A 6,804-nucleotide genomic window follows, 5' to 3' on the forward strand; every position below is an offset into this window, starting at 1 on the left:
ATGTGACAAATATAGCAGATCACGTTTATGAATATCTGTTTTTACTTTTTTCTGATGATCTAACGAACTCTTCTTTTCCTACAGTGTCCTCTCAGACCCATAAAAGTGATTCAGGTCTCCTTGATCTGTAACTTATTCCCCATCCCTCCTTACCTGGACACTGACAGCACAGATGATTCTGATGACGATACTCAAATTTATTTTTATTTTACACTTTTTATTTTTACTTTATGTTGACATTTAACGTTTTATTATATTTTAATATAAGTTACTTTTGCCAATCAATACAGTATGTACAATTTTGATAATGGTTTATTAGAAGATGATGTTTGTTTGACCTGATTTCCTTCCATATTTTTTTTCATTTTAAATGCTTGCTCCATTACAGGAAAATAACTTTTTTTTTCTTTCCACAAAAACAGCAGTGGCTACCTATTGTGGCCTCATCGCCAGTGATTCTGTATGTACGCAAAGTACCAGGGTTGCAGGCTCGTCGATTTTTCTTCTATGATTTGATGTTTGTTATTGATAATGATTATGATGTTTCTTGATTATTTTTCGTTAGTGATCATATTTTTATTGATGATCAAATGGGGGAGTGTAAGGGAAAATTCAACAGACCAGGTGTCTCACTACTGTGGCCTTGGCAAACTTGGAGTTTGCTACAGCGGACGGACACAGCAGATGAGCACTAAGGAGGATTTCATATCTTTTTCATATTAAGTTTTATGAAGCACCTCTTTGTATTAATTCTGGCATCTCTTCTTTTTTTCATACTGTCTTGTGAAACGCCTCTTTGTATAAGTCCTGGCTTTTTCACCTTCGCAGCCAGTTGTTCCATCCTGAGCACCCATGTAAACTCTGCAGAGCTTACTATTATAAAGACTCAATGGCAACTCCAGTCTGAGAATTTCATTATTTCAAATCTCAAGATGAATTTCCATCACACTCTCTTAACTTAATTGAATATAAGTTAAGAGGAGTAAAGATTTTAAGTCATTACAATTAAGAATTGTAAGTTATATCCACCCTGAGTGAGGTAAACAAAAGTAAGAATGAAAAGTTGAAATTTTTAAAGTTTCAATACTCACAAGAATCTTAAAGGAAACAAACTCTACAGGACGAGTCAGCGTCTTGACCGAATGTGAAGTGATTCCCCGAGACTAGATCTATGACCTCACTCACAGGAGCTCGTTCCTCCTCCTACACAAACCACCAAGGTGCTGGTTACTTATTACTTACCAGGTCCTGGTGAAGCCAAGAGCTCAACCAGGTCCACTGAACCTGGGCCCGGGCTGCTCCAGCTCAAATCTCCTCTTCCCAGGTCAGAGGTGCAGCTTCCAACTCATCTCTTCCGGGACACCTCCACGCATCTCAAGCTTTTCCAAACTCCTAGCAGCGACTCGATGTCCTGCAGGTAAGATTCAACGAGCAGCCGAGCCCCACAGCTCCACAGAACCACGAATGCAGAACCTTACGAGCAGCCCGGAGACTCCCCTTTTCCCCTTTCTAAGGACTGGTAACATAATCTGGGCTTAATAATTATACAAGGCTGAGCAAGACTGTTTATTTGATTCTGTGTGGTGTTGATAAGTTTGCTATGTGTTGTGGTATTGTGGTTATAAGTCAGTCGAAAGTAAGGTTAGTTGGTAAAGCTCTTCACAGGCGTTCTTTGCATATCTCTCTGAACCTCTTTGTCTAATTTAGCACCCAGTGGCGGATTGGCCGTCGGGAGCACCGGGACGTTTCCCGGTGGCCTGATGGTCCTCCTGGCCTGACTTGAACAGTCACCGGACTGAGTGACTGACGCCCGGGCCAATCAAATCGATCAATCTAGTTACGTAATAACGCCGCTCGGCGACCTGTCGGCGTAACACAACAACCAATTAGCTCCGCTGTCTTCATTCCAGTAGTCGAGAGAAATGGAGAGTCAGAAAAAGAGGAAAGGTGGAGCAGAGAGAGAGAGGGACAGAAAACGTAAAGCCCTCGCCACAGACGGAGCAAAATGTTGCAAAATAAGTGACATGTTCACCAGAAGGGAAGGTCAGTCAAAAACGATCATCGCCAATCGTTTAATCATAACAATGGCGGCGGCAAGCAGTAGTAGCGGGAGCACAGAGGCTCCAACAGCAAAAAAAACACGACTGAGGTGTTCAAAAGTGTGAGATTTTTTCACTCTCAACGCTCCCAACAAGGTGGTTATTTGCAGACTATGCAAATTTACATTAGCGTACCACAGCAGCACTACGGCAATGCACGAGCATTTAAAAAGAAAACACCCGGGAGCTCTGGTTCAGGATGGCCGCAAACCACCGCAAGTTCTGTTGATTTTCCCCCTTCCCCGACCTGGAATGTTCGTTTATCAAGCAGTCGCAGTAGTATACCAAAGATAAAAGTTCGTATGTTTATTAATATTAATATTCGAATATATTCGAATATTTATTAATAATATTTGGACCATTAAATGTCTTCATTCCTTTATATGGTATAAAACTCGGCCAAAAGCCGAGCTCCGAGGGTTTGTTTACCAGCGTTGCTATGGTGACCGGTCTTGCGTGTTCCAACGGTTTATTAGGTATCTAAGCTGTCTAATCACTTCATTCACTGCCTCTTCCCTGGTCATTACAATATTATGAAATATGAATAGACTTTGTCGGGTTCGGATTTTATACTCTGGTGAAAAATACTTTTGTCATGTTAAAAAAAAAAAAAGAAAGTCGTTCGATTAGTCGACTAATCGAAAAAAATAATCGCTAGATTAGTCGTTAGAAAAATAATCTTTTGGGACAGCTATAGTGCTTTTTGAGGATGAGCTATCAGTTTTTATTACACGAAAAAGACATGCGATAATAGGAATTAAATGGCGAAGCGAAAGACGCGCTAATGCCAATTACTAAGGAACGGAAAAGGGTAGAAACAAACTTTTTTTCTAGAAGAAAGAAGAGATCCTACTATTTCTTATGGTGGTTTCAGAGTTTACAACACAGCCCCCTCCACACACAAACACATACACACACTGACACAGGCACACGGCCCGACAATCAATCCAGAATACCTAGACATGAATGAAAAATATGTTGCATAATGTTTGAGCCACTACAGGATAGTTTATACATGGTGAAATAATAAAGCATTATTAAATACAGCTAGCTTTTTTGTTTACTCTTAATCTATTAGGCTGCAGCTTTGTGGCAGTTTTCTTTATTGTAATTCTGCACCATAAATGATAGTTTGACTATCGCAATAAAATATACAGGCTCTATATGGTATGACTATAAACTTTATAGGCTGTGTTCACAGACACCTGTCTTTCTGGTTTGTGTGTGCAATACACATTGTTTGAATGTAAACAGCAGTGCAATAAACTTAAATCATGGCCTGCTCTTGGGTTTTTCCTTGCAAAGGTGGAGAAGGAACCAGCAGCAGCACTGGTACCCCAAGTGCTCCTGCAGAACTGGAGAGTGTTGGTACACAGTCAGAAACAGAGCAGGACATCCCAGGTACCACTTAAGAGCATACAGAGTATGCTTTTAGATTAATAGGTGATTTATTAATGAAACTATCAGCAAGAGTGTAATCAGGAAGAATACAATTGATGACTGCATAATATGTAATACAAGTTTAGAATCAGGCTATACTTGTCAATCTCATTCTGCAGAGCAACCAGACGTTGAAGTTGAGGAAGAGGGAGAGAGAGAGACAGGTTCAGAGTCCAGCACAGGAGAAAATGAAAGGGAGAAAACAGAACATTCATTTGATTATTTTGCCCGCCCTCAGCCCAAGGACTATGACTTATTTTTTAAGAACCACCCAAAACAAACCACTCAAAGAATCATCCCTAATGTATTCAATTCCAAAGATGGCACCAACAGAAAATGGCTGACATACAATGAAGGAACTCACTCCTTGTTCTGTTCAGTATGTCTAGCATTTGCAAAACCCTCTGCCAGTGAAAGTACATTTGCCAAAGGAGGGATGCATGATTGGAAACATGCCCATCAGAGGGTACAGGAGCATGAGAGAAGCAAGACTCACAGAGAGAGTGCAGAAGCCTTTTTTCTCAGAGCCAGCAGGGCAGACATTTGTAGCCTTTTGAGTGACAAACAAATGTCTATTCAAAGAGAGCAGATCAGAAAGAGGAGGCAGGTCATGGAACGTGTCATAAATGTAGTAAAAGTTATCGGTAAATGCGGGCTTAGCTACAGAGGACACAGCCAAGAAGCTGCGTATACATTGGAAAACATCGCCAGCAACCATGGCAACTTTCTTGAACTAATTTTGTTGCTGAGCAAATATGATGTCTGCCTACAAGAGCACGTTAAGGATTGTATTGAGAAGAGTAAAAAACAGATGGGAAGTAAAGGAAGAGGGTCATTGGTAACAATGATGTCCAAAACGACAGTAAATAAAGTTATTGAAGTCATCAGGTCATTGATTCAGCAGACAATTGCTGTTGAAGTGAAAAGGGCAGGGATGTTCTCTGTACAACTGGACACAACACAGGATTTGACATCCAAAGACCAATGTGCAGTAGTTCTGCGATATGTCACTACTGTTGTCCATGAGAGACTCATTGCTGTCATTGACTGTGAGTCATCAACTGGACAGTACTTTGTGGACCTTGTAAAAGAGACACTCGCAAAGATGGACATAGACATCAAACATTGCATTGGCAATGCAACAGATGGAGCAGCTAATATGCAGGGAAAATACAGAGGCTTCTCTGCATTGGTTACAGAAGTATCTCCCAACCAAGTCCACATTTGGTGTTACTCACACATCCTAAATCTTGTGCTAAGTGACACCACTCGGGTTGTTGTTGCAAGCGAATCCCTTTTCTGTCTCCTGAACGACATTGCAGTGTTAATTCGAGACTCCTATAAGCGCATGCACCTATGGGAGGAAACCACTGAGGACAAGAGACGCAGGCGGCTAGGTGTCATTGGTGAAACACGCTGGTGGGCTAAAGATGAAGCATTGAAGAAAGTCTTCGGAGGCTTTGCAAAGCCCAACCAGGCACTCTACACAGATGTCATCATCACTATGGAGAAAATTGAAAAGGACATGACCATAAAACCTTCTATCCGAAGCAAGGCCCAAGGGTACAAAGATGCTCTGCTAAGGTATGAGACGATTCTCACAGCTGAGATTTATCTCAGGATCTTTGAGAACACATCCCCTCTCTCGAAATATTTGCAAACAAGTGGGATATATTTTGTGACAGCACAACACCTAGTGACTGGAACAGAGGATAATCTGAGAAAGTATGCAAGAGACTTTCAGAGTGTGAAGAAGGCAGCAGACAACTTTGTTGAGTGGGCCAATGGCATTCTGGAAGAACAGCAGAACTGTGATGCTGAAGCTCAAACTGCTCTGCCAGAGAAGAGAACAAAAAAAAAGAAGAGAAGGCCAGGTGAATTGGCAGAAGATGACCTCATTGCTAATGCTGACAAAAATTATGAAATCAAAATCCACAATGTGATACTGGACACTGTTGTGGAAAGTATCCACCATCGTTATGCAGCAAATGCAGTGCTCTGTGCAGATGTCTCCTGCATGGATCCTAAACGCTTTCCTGAAATCAGAGAAAAGGGCCTTCCAAACACAGCCATGAAGGAGCTCAGCAAATGCTTGTTGAAATTTGATGACCGTGCCACTGTTGAAGCATTGCAGGCTGAACTGACCAGCTTGCACAACACTGGGAAAGACTCAAACAATCACTACAAGAGGAGTACAACACCAGGGCTGCCACCACCAGTGATGACTCTGGAGAGGATCTTGATGAAAGTGTGGAGTTTGTGAGCACAAGTTGTTCAACCTGTAAAAACTGCCTGGTATGCTGCTATTTACTCCTGTCACAGTACAATCTGCTCACAGATGCATATCATATCATTGGTTTGGGCTACAAGTTCATCCTCACACTATCAGTCTCACAGGTGGCCTGTGAGAGGACCTTCTCTACTCTGAAACTTGTGAAGAATCGCCTGAGAACCTCTCTCAATCAAGAGAACTTAGAAGCATTCATGCTGATGGCAACAGAGAAGGAGATTCTAATGGCACTTGACAAAGATGACATTATTGACAAGATGGCAGAGCAGTGAGCTACTGCGCCGCCTACTGGTTTACTAGGGATAATCGCTGACTGGTTACTCTTAGTGATCTACTTTATTGACACTAATGAGTGAATATTGTATTCTAAGTTCTTCTTTGTTGTTCTTACATTGTTGCTTGTTAAATTTAAAGAAATTAATATATTCCAGTTTTGATAAATGTTTTATATGTTTGATGCTTGAAAGTAAAGTTAATTATTGAACATCCAAGCTAGTATTTGTCTCTCTTTTTACAAATATAGGCCCATTGTTTTGTGTGTCTTGCCTTGTACATTTGTGTATCCTATGGCTGCTGTCCTCAATAGTTTTTGAGTATTCATCCATTGCTATAACATTTGAAAACAGGGTTTTCAATGAAAATCATATATTCAAATAGATAACTCATCGGTCACTCCTAAATCTCTTTTAACTATCAAATAGTGTTAGAATACACAACTAGAGGTATGGTGGTCTGCATGAGAAGGGTGATCTGGAAAGGCATCAAATTCCCGGCCTGAATTATTGTCCCAGTCCGCCACTGTTAGCACCAACACAGACACTATTTGAAACCTTCCCCGCTACTAGGCGTAAACAGCAGTAGAAGAAGGGGGGGGGGGGGGGGGTAACTTTAGAGGGGGGTTAGCGACTTTTTGAAGGCATGCTGAGGAAGGTGTGAATGTTTGGTCAACCCCCATTTTGAGAGCACCATGATTTA

Source organism: Pleuronectes platessa, chromosome 10, assembly GCF_947347685.1.
Source record: "Pleuronectes platessa chromosome 10, fPlePla1.1, whole genome shotgun sequence".
NCBI classification, from domain to species: Eukaryota; Metazoa; Chordata; class Actinopteri; order Pleuronectiformes; family Pleuronectidae; genus Pleuronectes; species Pleuronectes platessa.